The sequence below is a fragment of the Pinus tabuliformis genome, chromosome J, assembly GCF_031772625.1.
Source record: "Pinus tabuliformis cultivar Carrire ecotype Pingquan chromosome J, CPIR1, whole genome shotgun sequence".
Lineage (NCBI taxonomy): Eukaryota > Viridiplantae > Streptophyta > Pinopsida > Pinales > Pinaceae > Pinus > Pinus tabuliformis.
In genome coordinates this window covers 802,868,366-802,892,027 of record NC_142295.1, presented here as the reverse complement: position 1 = coordinate 802,892,027, position 23,662 = coordinate 802,868,366, and positions in this window count along the sequence as shown.

Sequence of the window (23,662 nt, the reverse complement as noted above, 5' to 3'; positions counted from 1 at the left end):
AAGCTAACTAGTAGAAGGGGTATCATTTTGGGTCCTTTTGGGAGGAGCTTTAGGAGCCTTTTTGGGAGGATTTTCAGATGTCTTTTTACTCCTCAAGTCATATTGTCTATGTAATTCCATAGTTGTGTTCTGATATCCTAGTTTGTAGCCTTCAAAGTCTAATGGAATGGTTTCTGGTTGTGAGAGTAGGAAAATGTCTTTCTCTTCCTTAGTCAGGAAAATGTGGTCAACTTCGGCTTCCTCAAACAAATTTATTTGATTTTCCTTAGGATATTCAAGTATGTCAGCTTCCTCATCTGCATAGTTTTCTTGAAATGGAGGTCTAATCTATTGCTGATCATTTTGGCCTCTCTTCTCTCTTTGTTTAATCTAAGGCTGGTTTTTCCTGAAATTTGGATTTCTAATTTGGGAACCACCTTGGTTTTCCCTTGGAGTAGTCGTATTAGCTATAGAAATTCTCTCCATCACTTTCTCCATTGTTCTTACTAAAGTGTCCAACTTAACATCAGAGGAAGAATAAGCTTGTTCCTCTTTTATAGTAACTCTCCTTTCAACTTTCATTCTAGCTCTCTTTGCTAACAGATTGGCTTCAACACTAACTACATTTCTTTGCATTTCCTCCAGAGTTGTAGGGTTTCTTTCTCTTAATTGGTAAGACATATCAGGGTCAAAACCATCTGGGAATTTAATTAGGGCTAGCCTCGGAGGAGGCTGTATTGTTGTAGGGATAGAGTTATAGATATTGTTAAATCTAGTACAATAGTCTTGGACTGGCTCACCTGGGGCTATTTTGATACTTTCATATTCTGCCAAAATTTGTAGAGGGTTCTTTTTCACTTCCCATATTCTTAGGAAAGTGTCATGAAATTCAATAAGGTTTGGGTTAAAGTTAGTTGATAACCCTTTAAACCGTTTTTTAACCTCGCTAGTGAGACTTTGAGCAAACAATCTCATTTTTACATCAATATCATCTATCTCTTGGAGGTCTACGTAGTCATTCATTTTATTAATATGTTGTTGAGAAGTTATGGGCCCAGGGCTATCAAATTGAGGAATCCTACGTGGGTAATCTTGAGAAATTGCATTGAGTTGTGGAGGAAGGACCAAGGGGGCATATCGACCTGCCATGATTGGTGTTTGAGATGCAGATGGTATTACAATAGGTGTTTGAGATGAAAATGGGATTAAAATAGGTGTGGGTATAGAAGGTATGAAAGGGAGTGTAATTACACTTTGCTGCGTTGATGTAGAAGAAGTAGTGGTTGAAGATGAAATGTATGTAGTGAAAATGGGGGTGGTTATTAGAGAGGCAATAGAAATAGAAGGAATTTGTACAGGAATAGAAATAACAGGAAATTCTAAAGGGACTGAAAAAGTAGGAATAGAAGGAATTGTATGAAAAACTGGTATTTCCAATGGAAGAGAACAACTAGGTGGAATTACTGGAGGAGTTGGGGATGAAGACGTGGAAGAAGAATGTGAGGATTTATGTGATTCAAGAGATTTCTGTACAACTTGATCTAGTTCAGACACCAACACTTCAAGTTTGTTAAATTGTTTAATGACATCATCTTAAGAGTCTGATTTCAGAGTTCTATGTTTTGAAGTGTAAGGTTTTAAAATGTTTTCATCAAAAACAGTTTCAGCTACAAAACTATCAGATTTAGTTCAGAAGAAACTATGTTCAAATGGTAAGTCAAATTCTATGTCTTATACTATTTCAAAACCTCCAGGTAGAGAATTAATCCTAGGAAGAGAATTATTACTTGCCTGACTCAGAGCTAAACTTTTCTTTCTAAGGATTTTTTCTGGATTATCTACAATTTCGGTGGATTTGGATCTGGATTAGCTCTAGTATAAATTCTTTTAGGAGCCAAATCTACTATTAAGTATTCACAGATAATATATATACAACTTGTGAAGTGGAACACAACCTTAAATCAAAATCAATTTCTAAGCCACAAAACCTAGAAATAGCTTTAAGTACTAAAACAAAAATATAGCAGGGAAATACAAATCAAATTTGTTCATCCCCAAGATGTTAGCACTTTGTGATTTCTTAACGTTGTGAAAGAAATTGCAAAGGTAACCACAAAACCACTTTTAAGTTTATAATTTATCCCTTCTAAACTCAGAGAGCGATCTCTCTATCAAATTTAGCTTTGTTTTCTTTAGGATTTTAGGCTAGATGTGAAATTTTAGAGTTTGGTTTTTGAATTGGTTTGGTTTGAACAAAAAAGGAAGGACATTGGGCAATGGAGTTAGAAGGGTTAAAATGATCACGTACAGAAATAATCAAGCTTAAGTGAAACAGGGCAAGGTAGGCATACTACTGAATCTTTGTAGTTTGTGAACTGGAGAAGGAGGAACAAATTAAGATTCACTTTAAATATAGAGAATTGTTACCTGAATTCTATATTTAAACTTTAGTGGAAAACATTGATATTTTTTTAAGCCAGAACAGATTGTTATGAAACAAATTATAAACTTAATTTTCTTGAAAACAATAGAGGAAAGAAACACATCTGAAAAGAGATAAGTAACAAAATAACAATAAGAAGCACTTCACCAATAGATATGACACATGAATCCTTGAAAAACTTGCTTGCATTAATGCAAATGGTCACTTAATCTCAGTGATCAACTTTACAATAAAATGGTAGTCTTTCTTAGTATAAGTCCTAACACTAATACTCCAAAATCTGCTGTAATTATAAAAATTATTACAAAATATCTGATGCAACTTTGGGCTCCATGAAATCAACTTGCATTTTTTTCTTATCAGTATCAAAGGTCGAAAGAAGCCTATGATGGGTGGTGGTTGTTTGCTTCCAAAACTATGAAAATGTAGTAGCCTTGAGTGTTTGATTTTTTGCTTTGATTTATTTGTAGATGGAAAAAATATTCTAATCTTTCTTGCTCTATTCCATCTCTCCTTTTGGTGATGAAACAGGTGTATCTATTGTTTGTGAGTTCATTAGAGATATAATAATGGTATCCTCTCTATTTTACATTGAAGGTATACCTGAGCCTATTTAGATAATAGGTTGTTCTTGTTTTGCACTCTGTTGCTATGTCTCTCCTACATCCATGGTCTTCTTCCTCTTATTGTACCCTATGAAATCCTTTGCTGAAATATCTGGCGGGAAATGGTTTCCCTTGGTCTTTTTTCAACCTTTACCTGTGGTACTGGTGTTTGTGAATTCGACAACACCTATTCTTCAGCCTCCTGTAATGTATTCTCATGTCATTCTTCTTGGTTCATGAATTGATCTATCTCTAGTCTTTAAGTATGGACATAAAAAGCATACCTTTGTTCTACCCTTAATTTAGAAATTATACCAAAAGGGCCATAAGACCATGTAAAACAGTGCTTGAAGTTCATCTGCTTCAAAATGGCATGCACTTTTTGTCTTGCTAATCTTGCATTGCATGTGAAGGGACCAATTTGTGTTTTTATTTCGAATTGTGCTTTCTTCTTGGCTACCAGGAACTGTAGCTGGTCCATGTTGATCATTTTCTTGATAAATTCTAAGGCAAAAATGTGAATTGGCTCAAAATTAGGGGGTTTATAAGGGGGAAATTCATACCCATATATATTGATCTCTGTATAACTATGGTATAAACACTAGTATCCTTTCTTAGTCTGGTCACTTAAGTGAAAAATTATGTTGATCTATGGATGTATTCTTGGTTCTACATCATTGTTTAAAAAAGTAGCTTCCATATGCAAAAATTGATCCACAAAATCACTGAATGTGAATTCAGTGTTGTTCTTTCTAACCAGGGAGGTCCAGTGAATGACTATTGGGGGTTCCCTTGATTGTCTAACTTTTGTAGATGAAAAGAAAACTTGTCTGATTGATAATAAAGAAACAAATACACCAAGACAGATGCATACTTGAAGACTCCTTCAGTTGAAAATTTCATGAATTGTTCATGAATGCTCTCGGCTAAAAACTCACTATAATAGAAAATGGTAGGAGGCTTCTCACCTTTGGAAAACATAAAAAGAAAGGCTAGGATGATTTCATCAACCCATTGGTCAGAATGGTATCCTAATAGGCATGAAACTATTGAAATTATTTGTTTGGTCATCTCAGGGAACATAGAAGCAGGATAAGGAGGGTTTGTTTTGGGCAATTGGGCATTTTCTGGTAGGAAAGTCTCAAATATCTTGGCTCTCTGGGGGAAATCTAGCTTATTGTACATTTCCATGAGGAAATATGGGTGAAAAGGTTGAATATGATCAGGGTTTTGGATTTGGAGCATCTTTGAGATTGAATGACCATTAATGGCAAAAGGAATTTCACCATTTTGGGACACTATTGTTCTTTAACCGGGAATGTATCGAAACTAACACCACTTTACAAATTCTGGGAAATAATAGGTCTGGGGAAAAATAAATTGGGGCAAGAGGGAGTCCCACAGTCCCAAATCATCACTGAGGTCAAGGTGATTCTGTTTAAGCCGACTGTGAAGTTTGTAAAGATCGAAATTGTTAGCACCTAAATCTGCCTTAGGCTGAAGGAAGGCAAAAATTAGGGTAACCACAAACCACGCTCAGTCTGGTAGCTAGCTCTACCAGAGCAGGAGAGGGCTCTCTCCGAGTCATGCTCAGTGAATAAATGATCGAAAATGGTCTGAGATGACTTACAATACAATGTTTACCTTAGGCTAGTAAGTGAATAGGGATTCTAGAAACAATTTTATGAAATGACCAAGCTTCTAGGATGTTATGGGACCAGCGCTCAACAAAGAACAGAGAATTGAATATGAAGACACAGATTATTCTGTGAGGCAAGGTAGGCGGAAAATGTAGCAATTTAGTTTGAGGTATCACGGCATGAATAGATTGCTAAAGAAAGTGAAAAGGGCATAGTGACATGAATCCTTTTCAACAGAAGAAATAACACTGAAACATGAAATTTTCCCACAGGCAGAGCAATAAAAATTGGATTCTACCTAATCTCACTCAGAAAATTTCACTGGAAATGAGCATGAAATGAATTATGAAACATAACTAAATACATATGAACACATAAGAAATACATTTGCTACACTCACAACCACAAGAATCTCATGAAACAGAGCCGTTGCCTTTCATTAATTCTCTGTAAAAAATACATAGTGAAGAAACAGAGTTTCTTTCCCACAGTCTCCCAGAAGTTACAAGCCAGCCAACCCTTTGCAAATAACTTGCATACAATATATAGAATGTGTGAGGAAGAGATAGAACGCCCAAGGGTTGGGGAGTTACTCGAATCATTGCGAAATGGAGATGGAGAGCCAACCATCAGCTACAGGTGCAGCGTTGCAAACATGACATTTGGCTTTGGGTGACCATTTGCCTTCCTTTGCCACTTGGACAGAAGCCCATCTGGAGAAAAAACTCTTTAAATGCCACCTTTGGTGCCAAAAAAATGAAGTGTAGATGAGCGGGCCCACTTGGAGAAGTCGCGACTCGAAATTTCACGAAACGGAAGCAAGTTGGCAATTTTTTCCTCTGTGCGCCGCGCCATTTTTTCTGTGCGTCGCGCTACTTTGGGACATGTTTTGGGGCACTTTCAGGTGTCCAAAATGTGCCCAAGTGGGCTTGCTGGAAAGCCTGTCCTATCTACATTCTAACCCAACTGGAATTTTTAAATTTGGTGCTCATTTTCCCCTCCAAATCTCCATTCTCCCAAGACTGCTTTCTATGTGTCAAAAAAGTGGCAGAGAGGCCATTTTTGGGTGTTTTTTGACCTTTAGGAGACCCAGACCTTGCCCAAATCTTTTTCCCGGACACCAGTAGTCATAATTTTTGATGCTGAATCCAAATCTACAAGACATTTCTCGATTGGAGCCCTAGAATTTTAGTGTCGCGCCAGTGGCGCGGTGCACAGGGAGGAAATCCCTGTTTTTTACCCAAAAATTTGCCAAGTGACCAAAATTTCCCCAAATTTTTTTTGGGCTGGATGTTCCCTATGAAGTGCTATGTTGTGCTAAGGAAGTCTCAGCCAAGATTCAAAGCCGATCTTGCTCCTTTGCCTCCTTTGCCTCTTTTGTTGCTTTGCTCAATTTTGCCTTCAGGCTCCTGATTCTTGCTTTGGAGCTCATGTTTCGGGCCATGTAGTGGTGAGTCATGCGCCTCAGCATGTATTTATCCCTGTTAGCCTTATCCAACCGCTGCTCCAAGTGAACGTTCACTTTCTCTAACACATACTCCCGGTCCTCATCTCTTTGCTCCATAGGTCCACCTTGTGCTGCCATGATGTGTTGCCGGTTTTCCTTGATCATTTGCAACTCTATCTTAGCTAGCCAATCCTAAAGTTGCTTGTTCCTCTGCTCCAGATACTTCACGTTCCACTTGGCCCTCTCCAAGTCCAGGGATAAGTTCTCAATCACTGATTTCTGCTCCTGAATGATCTCTCCAAGCTCAGCATTTGTAGTTTCTGCATCTGTCTCATCATCCTGGACGAGAACGAATTCTGTCTCTCATTCACTTGATGGCTCACCTGAAGGCCCTAATCATGCACTGGCTCCTTACCGCTGCCCTGATCCTGTGATGCCGATGTCGGAAGCGAGGCCCCTTCCACCCCGGGTGGAGATAACACTCGCTTTGCTGCTGCAAATAAGGGTCTACTACCTTTCTGATAGGTAATATATACTGGCACAGTGGCAATCTAATGTCGCTCATACTGATGAGATGGCCCCCCCACCTCATGCTCTGCCTCTGCAACCACCTACGGAGCACTAAAGAAGTCATGGGAGATGAAGTCCTCCCAAGCAATACCCTGCAATCCCAACTGATGGTCTACCAAAATCCGGATAAGGGCAAAGTGATACACACTATTGAGCTGCTGTCGAGGGGTCTTTTGCTGCATGAAATTTCTCATCCTCTCTATGTTCCCGCAGACGAAGAATGGGAGGTTCATCATCCACACCCTGGTAAAGTGCATGAGCAACCTGATGTTATAGGCATAGAGGCGAGAAAGCCTCCCCTCGCAATGGAAGTACTTCATGATCAATTTCATGAGCGGGGCATACTCATCTTTCAGAAATCTGAATGGAAAAACTCTCGTGAGGTGGCTCAAACAACTGTCTTTGATGTAAGGCTCATAATGATGCCTCTCCACCTTTTTCTTTTTATGCCACTGCTCTCCAATGTTGGGTATACCTGTTGCCACTGATATGGTCTCGGGTGTCAATGTGAAAGTGACCCCAGCCAAGATGGACTGTCCTCCATGTAGGTGAAGTGCAAAAAGTCGGGCCAACTCATGATGAACTTTGACATTTGCCACCCTCTGACAAAATTCGAAACATGCTAAGTGCTGGAAGCAAGACATAGCAAGAGGGCATGCCTTCAACTCGGTGAGGGTGTTTGGTTCGTCCCTAAGATGTTTGCCACTCTGGTGATGTCTCCTTTGGGCCCTTTTTCCCGAAGCTGTGTCACTGTGGGTCTCCTCCTCATACTTTGATGAAGCTTCTGATGCCATTACTGCTGTTTGTACCCTGAATTTTATGTTGCCCTTGATTTCCAATGAAGCTGGTAGTTGCTCTGAAAATCTGCCACCAAGGGGACAATAAAACAGGGAGTATTAGGAGGGGAATGATGAAATAGGGATGGGGTTTAAAGGGAGAGATTTATCATGGATTTGGGAGTAGTTTGGGTATAGGTTTGATGGGGTAGGTTTTGAACATATTAGCAGCACTGTCACTGTAGCATAAACCCTAGGATCAATGATTTCTTTGTTTCCCCTTTGTTTGCTTTACAAAATTATTTTTTTTGCATTTGATTTCTACCCCTATAATCATGCTATCCCTTTCAATTTTGGTGCAAGGATGGATGTAGGTGGCGTACCCTTCAAAATTGGTGAGCATCCAACAAATTTTAGGGAGATTGAATAATTTTTGGGCTTTATATTTCTGTGCGCCGCGCGCTATGCCCAGTGCGCCGCGTGCCGGGTATGCGCCGCGCTAGTGTCGTAGTTACAGATTGGGCGGGCCCTGTGTGCGCCGCGCCAAGTGAGTGTGCCGCACTCCTTGGTGTGTGCGCCACGCGCTATGAAAACACCCGGATTTCTTCCTACTTATTTTGACTCTTTAACCCTTTTCTCATGCATCCCCTTCCCAAAGCTTTGCCTGCCCAATAAGCTAGTCCTATGGTGATGTTGCATTAACCCAACAGTGGAGGAAAAGGAAGAGGGTTTGGGTAGTGACTTAGGGTAGGGGTTTAGGAAAAATGACAAGGGAGGATGGGAAAAAATGATGGGTGAGGGGAATAGGTGAGTGGAGTGCAGCCTTGGCAATATCAACACAAGTTTACAAACCCATCCGTCATTTTCTTGGTGATTTTCACATGGTTGAAATTATGTATTTGGGTGACATTCAACCTCTTCACAAACACCATATCCTTCACAACTTGATGAGCAGGCGATGTCATAAGGCTTACCTCTCAAAATGATGGCCTTCCCCAAAGTTGAAGTGGTTTTGAAGTGGTTTGGCACCGTTTCTTGGCCGCTGGACTGTGTGCGCCGCGCGCAATTCCCAGTGCACCGCGCGACTTGTATGCGTCGCGCCTGTACAATATTTCAACGGCGGGCTGGCTGCGTGTGTACCGCGCCCGGTGAGTGCGCCGCGCCCCTGGTTATATGTGCCGCGCGCTCCCAAAATCTGCCTCCAACCACTCAAACTCTCCAATCTCACCTTCACACCATTGAAATGATTTCTCCTAGTCTTGCAAGAGCACAATGCTTTTGATTTGGGTAAAAACATGTATTTATAGCCTTGGAGGAGATGGGTTTGATTTTTGTCTCTTTGAAAACCCCTTTTCTAATGTTGAGTTTTGCACTTTTTCATTGACCTTTAAACACACTGATTTTCACTTTCCCTTTGACATTTTGGCTCGAATGATGCAATTTTCAGCACCTCTTTGCAGGGACTGTACGACAGAGCATTTGGCCATGTAAATCATAACTGCATCTGAAAAGTCAACTGGTGATTTTTTGGAATTTTTTTTTCATAATTGACCTTGTTTGACTTTTCTTCAAAACAGAGTTTTGAAGAAGAGTCGATGTCTCTCCAGGTGATGATGAAGCTTTCTGAACCATAGCTGTGTAAGGCCTCCCTCTAGCCTGCATGACTTGTTCTAGACATGTTTTCAAAGACCAAATTGATGAATTCCTAGACCCAATCATAAAAAATGACTTTGTCCTGTAAAGGACCAGACCTGGACTGTCATGAGATTTGGTGATTATGGACAAAGACTTGAGCTAGCAGGGGCCAGACATGAGGGAAAATGACTAGCATGACTTTCTTCGTCAGATCATGGCATGTCCCTAGAGAAATGAAGCTGAGTGAATGGAGCGGGACACCTAAAATTGAAATGCACAAAGAGTTTTGATCTCTGACGGAGGGCTGACCGGACCGACTCTAACATTGGCTCCAATGGGGGATGGTAGCTCCTTGGAAGTGCCAAGAACAGTAAGTCTCTGGAGGAGCTAGATAGTGCCTTTTGTCCATTGGGCTATGGATTCATCATTTCGATAAACAGCACAGGACTCTGACTTACTTATGAAACTGAAACGACCAAGAAATTGGCTCTACTTGACATTGAAATAACTCAAAAACTAACTTTACAGACTGAAACCAAACTGAAATAAAAATGTTACTTAAAATGACAGTGGAAGTAGTGTTAATAGGTCAGCAATGATACCGCTTGAGCATCCAACCATTGATCGACCCTCTAGGACAATCTTCCCGGTTCATTTCCTTCAAAAGAAAGGCATTTTGACCCCTATATGCTGCAATCTGGAAAGGACCTTTCCATAGATTTTCGAACTTTCCGTGCTTTCCTTTCTCTTCATTCCTTGCATCCCACTTCAGCACCACATCATCCAACTAAAATTTATCTACTTTTGCTTTTCTATCATAGGTTTTCTTTATCTTCTCCTGCAACTTGGATGTGTTCTTGAAAACTTCTTCTCTTGTTTGCTGCAAGTGGATCATTTGATTCGGCCTTCTCTGCATGGGATCTTCTTCGCTGCCGGCCTCCTGAAGAAGTCTGACCACTGGGGCAGCAAGAGTGGCTGGGAATACTATGTCAACTCCATAAACAAGCTCAAATGGTGACATACCAATAGACTTTTTCTGACTGATCCGTTCTGCCCAAAGCGCATGGACCAACCTCTTGTTCCAGCTCTTCTTATTTATTTCCAGCAGCTTCTTGATGATGTTGACCAAAGATTTATTCGAAGATTCTGCCAACCCATTGCCTTGTGGATGATAGGTAGTTGAATGACCCAAAATTATGTGATATTTATGACAAAATTCTACCATCCTTTTTGATTTGAAAGCTGCTGCATTATCAGTGATTAATTTGTTTGGACAACCAAAGCAAGACAAGATGTTATTTTTGAGAAATGAAATGATTACTGTATCCGTGGCTTGTCTGGTAGGGGCTGCCTCAATCCATTTTGTGAAATAGTCCGTCGCTGTAAGGATCCATCTATGCTGTCCGGAAGAGGCGGGATGAATTTCCCCAATGAAATCCAACCCCCACTGCTGGAAGGGAGCGCTCACCTCAATAGACTTAAGTGGCAAAGGCTGTAATTTCTGCTTTCCTTCGAAAATCTGACATTTATGACAGCGCTTGACCATCTTATGCACATCAGCAAACAAAGTAGGCCAATAGTACCTTGCTCTCAAAATTTTGTTCGCTGTTGACTTCCAAAAAAGATGACCTCCACACTCTCCTCCGTGGAAATCCTCCATGAATTTCTTTGCATCCTCTTCCACCAAACAATTTAACAAAATGCCACCGGTATCTTTCCAATACAGTGCAGAATTCAAAATACAAAACTTGGCAGCCTTCAATTTGAGTGTTCTCGCTTTGTTTCTAGTCATGCCGGGCGGTGGTGATAGATTTTTCAGCACATATATTATATCTGAATACCATGGGGACAAAGCAAACATTTCAGATACCTGAATTGACGTTCCTTCCTCATTCTCATCGAACATGGCAGTGATCAAATTTTTTTCCAATGCATGCAAGTTTGATTCGGCCATTAGCTTCGCCAACCCCTGTCCTTTGATTAGATTTGTAGGCTTTATCTCCACATCATATTCTAGCAAGGCTGCGATCCATTTGCCTCTTCTCCCTTCCAGATCGGTCTATACTAAAACATCTTTTACAACAGTATTAGGAACATAGGCCAGAATGTGAGAATGTAGGATATACACCCTGAAATCCTTCAATGCATTCACCAATGCCAGGGCTTGCTTCTCAATGATGTTGTACTTCAAAGTTGCATCCCTTATAGCCCTGCTGAAGAATGCAATGGGTCTTTCCTGATCATCTCTCTTCTGTAATAATACCACTGCCATAGTGTGCTCAGAAGCAAATGAAAACAATATGAAATCCTGAGTGTAGTCTGGGCTGACTAGAACTGGAGCTGAAGAAAGGGCCAATTTGACTAAGTTGAAATATTTTACAGCCTCATCTATCCATTTCACCCGGTTGTCCTTCTTAAGCATGTTGGTCATTTCTCTTAAGTGTTCTGCAAGATTAGGCACAAAGCGACGCAGAAAATTCATCTTACCATTGAATGACTGTATCTCCTTTTTGTTCCTAGGCAGATTGATTTTCTGAATTGCTTGCACATGTGCTGGGTCTATACGAATGCCATCCTTAGAAATGATGTGCCCAAGTAATTTTCCTTCCTCCATGGCGAACAAGCTCTTCTTAGGATTCAGCGATAGACCATATTTCCTGCACTTTTGAAAGACAATTTTTAGGTGATGCATGTGCTCTTCATCAAATTTGGAAAATACCGTCAGATCATCCAAGTACACCACCGAAAACACATCCTTCTCGTTTGCAAAAGCCAAGTCCATTGCCCGCTGAAATGTGGCACCTGCATTCTTTAAACCGAAAGGCATTTTGGCATAGTGAAAGGTTCCCCATGGAGTGGTGAATGCTGTCTTGTCTCTATCATCTTCATGGACAGAAATTTGGTTATATCCGGAATAACCATCAAGCAGTGACATACGAGATGCCCCCACTACTCGCTGAAGTATATGTTCCATCTTGGTCAGCAGATAGTTGTCCTTCAATGAGACCTTATTTAGATTTCTGAAATCAATGCATAGGCGGATCTCACCGGTCTTCTTGCGTACAGGCACTAAGTTAGATATGCAATCTGAAAATCTAATAGGCACAATGATACCTGACTTGTACAACCTATTTACCTCCTTTTCAATAGATGGCAGCAGCTTTGGATTTATCCTTCTCAGCTTTTGTCTAAATGGTTTTTGGTTGGGCTTGATGGGTATTGTGTGCTGAATAACATTTGTATCATAGGTCTTTGAATCAGAATAATCCCAAGCAAACACATCTGCAAATGAATCCATCAAACTGATGTATTTGTCCTTGATCTTTGGCGGTAATGCTTTGGACAATTTCACCAACTTTGGATTGGTTGTTGTACCGATGTTGACTTCTTCTACGCCTTTCTCCGTTGGCTGCAATGTTGGCTTGCGGGCTACATCATCCTGATCACAAAGTTCCTCTAGATGTATCAAGCCTTTAGGAATGATGTTATTCTTCAGCTGTAATACGTCCATTTGATTGATCTGCACTTCATCTGAACCATTCCCTTTTCCCTCATCGTTTTCCACATCAATTGAGGTTTCTTTGAACTTGCCTTTGTTGAGCAGAAAATCCTTAATCTCCTCATCATCTTGAAACACTTGCCAATATCGCTGATTGTCTGGAATGGTTGGACGATGCTTGACATGGATTTCAAATTTATTGCTGGAGTTCATGGGAATCTTCAAGCTGCTCACTACCTTGGCAAGAGCATCAACAATACTATTTTGTATATGTGGCACACATTGTTATAGACATTTTTGTGCCTCGCAGCATGGAGCATGAAATGTCAATAATTACAGGGATCCTCAGTCCCTAAACATGTTGTTCTTACCCCTAAAAGAACAAGGTCATCAAACAACAGCACTTCCAATCAGTTCTCCACCTGAAAACACTTCAAAACAGGCTAATTTTGGATCATGTCAGCTGCTCCACTGAGCATCTGCGCTGGAATGCAACTGCTCCTCCTTGTACCTGCGCTGGAAGTCAAATCTAATGAAGGCTACCTGCGCTGGGCGAGATTGGCCAAGTGGCACAGTCATTCTGCAAGGTGTCAACTGCCCAGGAAGCTTCCAAACTGACACTTGGTTCATGAGATTCGCCCTGTGATGAGTAAGAGGTACTTGATCACCATGTGTAAGCAAGGATCTCCAAGTGGACTCAAGAACTGAAGATTAACTGAAGAGGGAGAGGACACAAGGCAGCTTCATGTCAGTCTCAAGCTGACTCATCCTCTCTTCTTCTCTCCTATATATAGAGCTCTTCTATGAGGTCTAAGGAGGCTGGAATTTTGTGTAAAGCAAGGAGGTGCTGTTGGTTTACAGTTAGAGTTATTGGGTGATTGTCTTACTAGAGGTGAAGAGGAGAGTTCTTGCTGCTGGGGAGGTGCTGCTGGATTGGAGCCATCATTGGTTGTAACCTTCTCAGAACCCTGTTACTTCTATCAATAAAGTTTTGCATGTTCTCCTATATACTTGTATTGCATTGATGTATTGTATTTACATGTATATTTGATTCATCCTAATCCATGCTTCAGTTATGAGTACATGTATCTTGTAGTTTGCTCTCTTGTTTGTGCAGGATCTGTGTGTGGCTGGACCGGCAAAGAGAGCAAGGAGCTGGGAACAAGAGACAAAGAGAGAGGACAAGGATCGACTAAGCGAAAGACACCAGGTTGGTTAATCTTTCTTCATTCTCTCTGTACTTTCATAAAGGAAATCATCAAAACTTTACTTTCAGTTGTTGCTAAAGACTGTCACCTTTAGAGTAGGGATAGGGTCATCCGCATCGGATACTTTTCCCCACAACACACATGTCAAGGTGTATTTTGAAAATAGCTTCAAGATGTCTAAAACTGCATTACGATAGGCCCACATCCTAGGATGTTTTGCTTGATACTCACCTCTGACCTGTTTTATTACCAACTCGGAGTCGCCATATACCGAAATCCTCTTCGCATTCAGCTTTCTAAGAATCTTCAGGCCAGCAATCAGAGCTTCATACTCAGCTTCATTATTTGAACATTCAAAGGCCAGCTTGTAAGAGCAAACCCTCACGCTGCTAGGCACTTTGTTTGGGGCGGAGAAGGGACTGCGTACCCAAATTCCAATTCCAGCGCCATCATTCCCTACTGCTCCATCGAAATCCATGGTCCACAAACCTTCTTCCTCCTCTCGTAAGTGCTGGAAATCTATTTTCCGTGCCTTGTCTGCTTGTTGCCCATTATTTTCAACTGATTTCCCAACATTTTCCTGCTTTCCTTGTCTTTCTGTTTCCAAAATTTCTTTGAAATTTTCTGCTATTTCCGGTATGTTGTATGCTTCTACTATCTGACTATCTATCTCATTTAAACTATCTGAAAACAAAACAAAAGACTCTAAATCTGTATGTACATAGTTAATAGGATGATTTATTGGTTTCTCCTTTCTTGTGATCATATATTTCATTTTTTGTTCCCGATATAACTTCCTCATTTGTCCAAACACCAGGATTGTTGCATAGGAGAAATCCAGCTGTAGTGTCCCTTTCAATTTCATTACCCAAGACCTGGAAAGAAGCATGCCAAACCTTGGAGGAATATCTGCTACCACCATATCCATCAATACATTTTTCATAGGAAGCTGATCCAAACTCACAACTAAGTCTTTGATGAGTCCTATACACCTTACTCTGCTAGAATTGAAGGAATAGAGGTCATGATATTGCCAGGTGATGTCTAGACCAAGCTTATCCATGATAGCCTTGGGCATGAGATTGTGAGAAGCTCCAGAATCGAACATGGCATTGTGTAACACAAAATCATGCAATCGTAAACTGATATAGAAGGGTGGCACATCGCTATCAGGAGACTCACCATTCATTGCTGGTCCAAAAATCATTTTAGGCTGATCATCTTCTACATTTACCATGTCGGACATTGGGTCCAAATTCAACATTTTAGAAATCTGTCCTCTATAACTGCTGTTCTTCATTATTTCAGTCAAGGGGATGGATACCTTTAACTTAGAAATCTCGTTCTCTAGGCTAAAAGCGGGAGTTTTTTCTACCTCTTTGACTGGGATCTCTTTCCTTTCCTTTTCTTTTGATGTGGCTAGTTGCTGTGATTGTTCTGCTGATTTTGATTTGCTGCTCTTCGGAACAACCGCCTCCTTTCCCTTTCTTTGTGTAGCTGATGGATCATTCTTTGTTGTTTCACCCTCCTTCTTTTTCTGAATTGGTTTGGCCAGCACATCTCTGTTTCTAAGAGAATATCGCTGCTATTGAGTGGACAGAGCATTCATATACCCCCTTTGATATTCTTCCGATTCTTCTTCCAACACGGTGTCGCTAGCTAGAATAAAATCAGTGTCTTGGTGTGCAGCTGAATTCACTGCACATTCTTCCTCTTCGGTAATGTAAGTAGGCAGTTCATCTGGAGTAAAGAGATGGTTTTCTTCACCTATTACATTCCCGTCCTCATCTGACTCCGGTCCATGTACAAAATTTTGCTGCAAAGGTGTTTGTACCGGCTGTTGTGCTGTCTGCTCTTGAGTTCGTTGATCTCCTTGTCTTATCCTATATTGTGGTTGCTGTTGGCCACGAAAGTTAGGATTCCTAACTTGTGGCTCTGGCTTATCAAGTTTTACCCTTTCAAGCATCTGCTCTACCTTTTGGAGAAGCTGATCCATTAAAGAAGATTCTTCTTTCACGATGGTTTTCTTCTCTGCTTTCGCTCTAGCTCTTTTGGACAGCAGATTTGCGTCAACGCTGACCGCAATTTTCTGCATGTCTTCCATTGTAGCCGGTTCTCTCTCTCTTAATTGGTACACCATATCAGCATCAAAACCATCTGGAAACTTCATCATCGCTAGTCCCATAGGTGGCTTTAGATGCTCTGGAATTTCGTTGTAGACTACATTAAATCTAACACAATAATCTTGGACCGACTCACCGGCATTCCGTTTGATTTGTTCATATTCGGCTAGAATTTGAAGGGGATTCTTTTTCACTTCCCACCGATTCAAAAATTTTCTTTATAGTTCAGCCAAGGTAGTGATACTTGCAGCCGTCAAGCCTCTGAACCATTTCCTCACATCACCTGCAAATGTTTGTACAAATAGCCTCATTTCCACGTTCTCTGCATCAATCTCATGAAGTTCGTAAAAGTCTACCATTTTGTCTACATGTCGCTGAGCAGTAATGCTGTTAGGAGTGCCATCAAAAAATGGGATTTTACTTTGATAATCATTTGGCATGTCATCTAGGACTTGGGGCAGAACAAGGGGTGCGAAATGGGCGGCCATCATTCTCGGTGGATTTGGCCTTGGAGGTGTTGGAGGAGTGTGTACAGTTTGCAAGGGGCTTGCAATTGGAGTTTGGGGTTGTGTTGCAATGTAATTATCAATTAATCTATTAGCTCTTTCTTTTTCAAGGTCTACAGGAAATTGTAGATTAGGGACGGTATAATCAACAGCCCTTTCAGATTTAGACTCAAACAGTGATATCTCAAATCATTCGTCAAACTCAAGCTCTTCAAGATACTCAAAAATGTCGGGACATGAATGGGATTTGAACATGGGAGTTATGGTGATTTCTTAACGAAGGACTCTTGGGATCAAATTGGGGTTTTCGTAAATATGAGGAGGGTCCGGGTCTGGATTTGCTCTGGTATATTGTCTCGAAGCCAACATGCTATTGAGAGAAATTACGGGACACAACCAACTTACTCAGCCTTTCCAATCCTAGGCTCATCATCCGGAAGCCAAGAATTATTATGAAACAAGGGGATTTGATTTCAACTTACTCCCCAGTATGGTCGCCACTATGTTAGCACCTAAATCTGCCTTAGGCTGAAGGAAGGCAAAAATTAGGGTAACCACAAACCACGCTCAGTGTGGTAGCTATCCCTACCAGAGCAAGAGAGGGCTCTCTCGGAGTCACGCTCAGTGAATAAATGATCGAAAATGGTCTGAGATGACTTACAATACAATGTTTACCTTAGGCTAGTAAGTGAATAGGGATTCTGGAAACAATTTTATGAAATGACCGAGCTTCTGGGATGTTATGGGACCGACGCTCAACAAAGAACAGAGAATTGAATATGAAGGCACAGATTATTCCGTGAGGCAAGGTAGGCGGAAAATGTAGCAATTTAGTTTGAGGTATCACAACATGAATAGATTTCTGAAGAAAGTGAAAAGGGCATAGTGACATGAATCCTTTTCAACAGAAGAAATAACACTGAAACATGAAATTTTCCCACGGGCAGAGCAATAAAAATTGGATTCTACCTAATCTCACTCAGAAAATTTCACTGGAAATGAGCATGAAATGAATTATGAAACATAAATAAATACATATGAACACAAAAGAAATACATTTTCTACACTCACAACCATGAGAATCTCATGAAACAGAGCCGTTGCCTTTCATTAATTCTCTGTCAAAAATACATAGTGAAGAAACAGAGTTTCTTTCCAATAGTCTCCCAGAAGTTACAAGCCAGCCAACCCTTTGCAAATAATTTGCATACAATATATAGAATGTGTGAGGAAGAGATAGAATGCCCAAGGGTTGGGGAGTTACTCGAATCATTGCGAAATGGAGATGGAGAGCCAACCATCAGCTACAGGTGCAGCGTTGCAAACATGACATTTGGCTTTGGGTGACCGTTTGCCTTCCTTCGCCACTTGGATAGAAGCCCATATGGAGAAAAAACTCTTTAAATGCCACCTTTGGTGCCAAAAAACCAAAGTGTAGATGAGCGGGCCCACTTGGAGAAGTCGCGACCCGAAATTTCGCGAAACAGAAGCAAATTGGCAATTTTTTCCTCTGTGCGCCGCACCATTTTTTCTGTGCGTTGCGCTACTTTGGGACCTGTTTTGGGGCACTTTTAGGTGTTCAAAATGTGCCCAAGTGGGCTTTCTGGAAAGCTTGTCTTGTCTACTTTCTAACCTAACTGGAATTTTCAAATTTGGTTCTCATTTGCCCCTCCAAATCTCCATTCTCCCAAGACTGCTTTCTGTGTGTCAAAAAAGTGGCAGAGATGCCATTTTTGGGTGTTTTTTGACCTTTAGGAGACCCAGACCTTGCCCAAATCTTTTGCCCGGACACCAGTAGTCATAATTTTTGATGCTGAATCCAAATCTGCAAGCCATTTCTCGATTGGAGCCCTAGAATTTTAGCGTCGCGCCAGTGGCGCGGCGCACAGGGAGGAAATCCCTGTTTTTTACCCAAAAATTTGCCAAGTGACCAAAATTTCAACAAATTTTTTGAAATTTGGGCTGGATGTTCCCTATGAAGTGCTATGCTATGCCAAGGAAGCCTCAAGAAAGATTTGAAGCTGATCTTGCTCCTTTGCCTCTTTTGTTGCTTTGCTCAATTTTGCCTTCAGGCTCCTGATTCTTGCTTTGGAGCTCATGTTTCGGGCCATGTAGTGGTGAGTCATGCGCCTCAGCATGTCTTTCTCCCTGTTAGCCTTATCCAACCGCTGCTCCAAGTGAACGTTCACTTTCTCTAACACATACTCCCAGTCCTCATCTCTTTGCTCCATAGGTCCGCCTTGTGCTGCCATGATGTGTTGCCGATTTTCCTTGATCATTTTCAACTCTATCTCAGCTAGCCAATCCTCAAGCTGCTTGTTCCTCTGCTCCAGATACTTCACGTTCCACTTGGCCCTCTTCAAGTCCAGGGATAAGTTCTCAATCACTAATTGCTGCTCCTGAATGATCTCTCCAAGCTCAGCATTTGTAGGTTCTACATCTGTCTCATCATCCTAGAGGAGAACGAATTCTGTCTCTCGTTCACCTGATGGCTCACCTGAAGGCCCCTCATCATGCACTGGCTCCTTACCTCTGCCCTGCTCCTGTGATACCGATGTCGGAAGCAAGGCCCCTTCCACCCCGGGTGGAGATAACACTCGCTTTGCTGCTGCAAATAAGGGTCTACTACCTTTCTGATAGGTAATATATACTGACACAGTGGCAGTCTCATGTCGCTCATACTGATGAGATGGGCCACCCACCTCATGCTCTGCCTCTGAAACCACCTCTGGAGCGTTGAAGAAGTCATAGGAGATGAAGTCCTCCCAAGCAATACCCTGCAATCCCAACTGATGGTCTACCAAAATCCGGATAAGGGCAAAGTGATACACACTGTTGAGCTGCTATCCAGGGGTCTTGTGCTGCATGAAATTTCTCATCCTCTCTATGTTCCCGCAGATGAAGAATGGGAGGTTCATCATCCGTACCCTGGTAAAGTGCATGAGCAACCTGATGTGATAGGCATAGAGGCGAGAAAACCTCCCCTCGCAACTGAAGTACTTCATGATCAATTTCATGAGCGGGGCATACTCATCTTTCAGAAATCTGAATGGAAAAACTCTCGTGAGCTGGCTCAAATAACTATCTTTGATGTAAGGCTCATAATGATTCCTCTCCACCTTTTTCTTTTTATGCCACTGCTCTCCAATGTTGGGTATACCTGTTGCCACTGATATGGTCTCGGGTGTCAATGTGAAAGTGACCCCAGCCAAGATGGACTGTCCTCCATGTAGGTGAAGTGCAAAAAGTTGGGCCAACTCATGATGAACTCTGACATTTGCCACCCTCTGACAATATTCGAAACATGCTAAGTGCTGGAAGCAAGACATAGCAAGAGGGCATGCCTGCAACTCGGTGAGGGTGTTTGGCTCATCTATAAGATGTCTGCCACTCCAGTGATGTCTCCTTTAGGCCCTTTCTCCCGAAGCTGTGTCACTGTGGGTCTCCTCCTCATACTCTGATGAAACTTCTGATGCCATTACTGCTGTTTGTACCCTGAATTTTATGTTGCCCTTGAATTCCAATGAAGCTGGTAGTTGTTGTTATCACTTAAGAATTCTAATGCCAAAATTTCTCATACTAGCTTGATGATAAAGGTCAGTGTTAGTCTAAGTTTGATTTCGTTTTTCCTTAGAGTCTGAGTCTTAGGAGGTCTTGAGTCAAGCATGCATTCTCATCTATCACTGGTCACCCTCATTCATCACCGATCTCATAGCCATGTGTCAGTTTGGTTTAAAAATCATTATGTACCACAAAGCCTTTTTAGGTGATTGCGTAGCGCATGTAACCATTCTGAAGTGTTTTCGCAGCGCATTAATCCTGTTTAGCAGTTTCGCAGCGCAAAAGTTCATTAGGTGATTATGCAGCGCAATAGTCCTTTAGGTGTTTTCGCAGCGCGATAGGTTTTAGGTGATTTCGCAGCGCATCATTCAAAATTTACACTGACCGCGCTGCGAAATCGGAGATTCGTGCATTCCGCAGCGAATCTTTCCCAACTGTCAAATCTGTCAAGTTAATCTATGGCTACGTCATTCATTGTTAGTTTATGCACTCCATATATCATCTCCAACCACTTATCTCCATTATTGCAATCACTAAGTACGTTGGGAAACACAAAATACAAGTTCCAAGAAAGGCCAGGTATGCTTAGTTTTAATGATGATTGTAGGCCTTTCATGAGAAACAAATCTACTAGATTTCAATTTGAAAACATCGTCATCAAGCGAGGCAGCCATTCAAGCGAGGTAGAGTTTGGAGTTTGAAAAGCGCTAGCATTTCCATCCTACAGGTCACTGAATCTTCATGGAGGGATCGGCAGAAAGGAAAGACCATAGATCAGGTAAATGTCTGAGAAACGAGCCTGAAGGTTTGGATATAACCTTGAAGAATAGAGAGGTCGAACAAGCGTTCAAACAAGCTGGATGTTGGAATTTCTGCAAGAAGCTCCAGGGAGGACATGCACAAGTGACTAAGGAATTTGCACTGAATTTCACAGGGCTAAACTCAAAGGTTGGCATGCTGGAATTGCAGGTCTCACCAGACATGATATCCACAGTTATAGAAATTCCAAGAGGGCAAGAAAATTGGTTCAAGAATTTCAAATTTGACATGAATCCATGCAAAGAATTTCTAAAGCAGGAGTTCATTAACTCAGATTTGAGCAAGTCTATTCCTAGAAGTTATGTTAAAGAATCATATACCTAATTGCTTACTTGTATACAGAAGTATCTGACCTGTGAAGGGAGATATAACAAAGTGTATTCATACCATTTTAAACTACTGTTGCATTTCACAGGGAAAACATCTATTGATCTACCTTTTTACTTGTTCCGCAGCTTAAGTAAAATGTGTGACAAGGTACAACTGAGAAAAGAAGCCTGTGAGACTTCACTATTCCACCATGGCTTGGTTAAGTTAATGGTTATGCATGAACTCCAGAGGGTAGGCAGAGACTGGGACACATTCATATTCATGTCCGGTTTTAAGAGCAAGACTGGTATCAGCCCTCAAGCGACAAAAGAACCTTCAACAACAACCAGTCCTCAAGCAGAAACAAGAGCCAAGAGGGTTTCAAAGTTAAAATCAAGGAAACAAGTTGGAGAGTCTACCAAGCCAATGACTATTCAGGATACACCTCAGCAATCAATTAAAGAAAAAACTCAGGTCAAAGAAACTGCACATGAATCAAGCACAGGTGGAGGAGTTCAAAGAAGAAGAACTAGGAGCCAGGTGGCCAAAGAAAAAGGTAAGTTAGTGAGTATTGAAGAAAGCACTGTTTCAAAGGAAGACTTAAATGATTTATTGCAAGCAATTGACATTGAAGAGTCCCCACTAGTTCAAGCTGATTTGATGCAGTCAGGAAAAGAGAAGGCTAAGAGGGTCAAGGCCTCAAAGAAACTCAAGTTTGATGATCAAGTTGATCAATTTGTTTTTAAGCCCAGGAGACCCATAACAAGGAAGTTCAAACAAGTACAGGAGGTACCACCAAGAGCTGATGAAACAGGGGAGGTGACACGGCCACATGAAAGAAAGGATAAAGGCAAAACAGTTGCCACTCAAGAAGAAGGTAGTGTGGAAGACTTGAAAAGGAGATTGGAATCTGCCAACTTTGAGATTGCTAGATTGAAGAAAGCTGCTAGGAAATTTGCAGTTAAGGAGGCTTATTTCAACCAAATGCAAGCTCGGTGGGAGGACCAAACTTTTCAAATTCCTGAAGTGGTTGACTTTAGTGTTCAATTCAAAAGCTGGACTACTCCTGCAATAAAAGAAGCTCAATTTATCAGAAAAGTCAATACAAACCTCAGGTTTGGGATCAAAGTAATGAAGAAACAAATTGAAGACTTAAAGATACAATTGAACCAGCAAAAAGAATCTCCATAAAGAAATCTCACTTCAAGTAAGGATATGTTTCAAAGTTTTGATAGTTTTGCTTGGTATAATCTTTTCAAACATTCCCATTCAGTTTTGGAAGGTCTTGAAATAGTTGAAAGAATGTTTTAACAACAAAGTGCTCAAATAGCAAAGTTTTGGGTTGAAACTGTGATTTTTGAAACAACTCAGTAGTTTCGTAGCACGCTACGAAACTGCTGAAGGTGATGACTAGAGCTCAGCAGTTTCGTAGCGCGCTACGAAACTGCTGAAGCTAAATAATCCAATATCAATCAACCGGTTTTGAAACATAAGTGGGAAATTTGAAAGGGGAATATATACAAGGCATCATCTGAAGCTTCAACATTCAACGAGGTCAATACAGGTGGAGAAAATATGGATTCGAATCCAACTTTAAATTTTTTGTCATAAAGTGAGCATATTTACCACCGTTCAAGATATGTCAAAGCAACTTGAAAGAGTTTTTGCCTTTACACATAAAGGAGGTGGACAACACATCAAAGATGTGGCCATCTGTTACATTTTGGATAATCAAAGATAAAGGACATGTTTCTTTGGATTCGAAAATTGTAAGGCAAACTAAAGACCGATGAGCGAGGGTAGTTTCCTATGTTTCAGGACAATGGAGAAGATGTGGCATTAAAGACCAGCATGGAGTTTTGAACATTCATCATAGCTAACCTTAAAAGGAACCAGATGTCAAAGAACGAGAACCATTGTAATCAAGGCTATTATTAGCATAACATGGTGTTAGAATCCTACTTGATTTAGACCTCTAGAAAGTCTAGTTAAAGTTTGTTACATTAAATAGGCAGTTAAAAGTTAAACAGGTGTCATTAGAAGTAAATTTTGAGTTCCCCTAATGTTTAAGGAGGAATCTCAGTCAGGTCTATATATAGGAGAAAGGGAAATGTAATCGGGGTTGGAAGTTTATGTAAAAAATCTCTATTTTCAAGCTTATGTAAAGACTCTGTTTCTTTTGATAATACCGTAAATGGGTTCTGCTGCTCAAGAATCATAGTGACTTCAATGAATGAATTCCTCTTGTTGTCTTTCATGTTGTATGCAATATTATGAGTGCTTGATCACTTAGAAATCATTTGCAGTGTTCTAATTTCCTTCATATGCTCAAATACTGTCCTTTTGTGTCTGCTATACTTTATCTATATTGAAGTCTGAATGCCTTGATTTTATTGCAAAGCCAATTCACTGTTGATGCTAAATGACATATGACTCCATGAGCCCAATGGATGCATGTTAATTTAGATTTTACCAGCCTCATTCCTATTTGTTTTATAAAGAGTTAGCCATCTCAATTATAATCACAAACCTTAAATCCTTT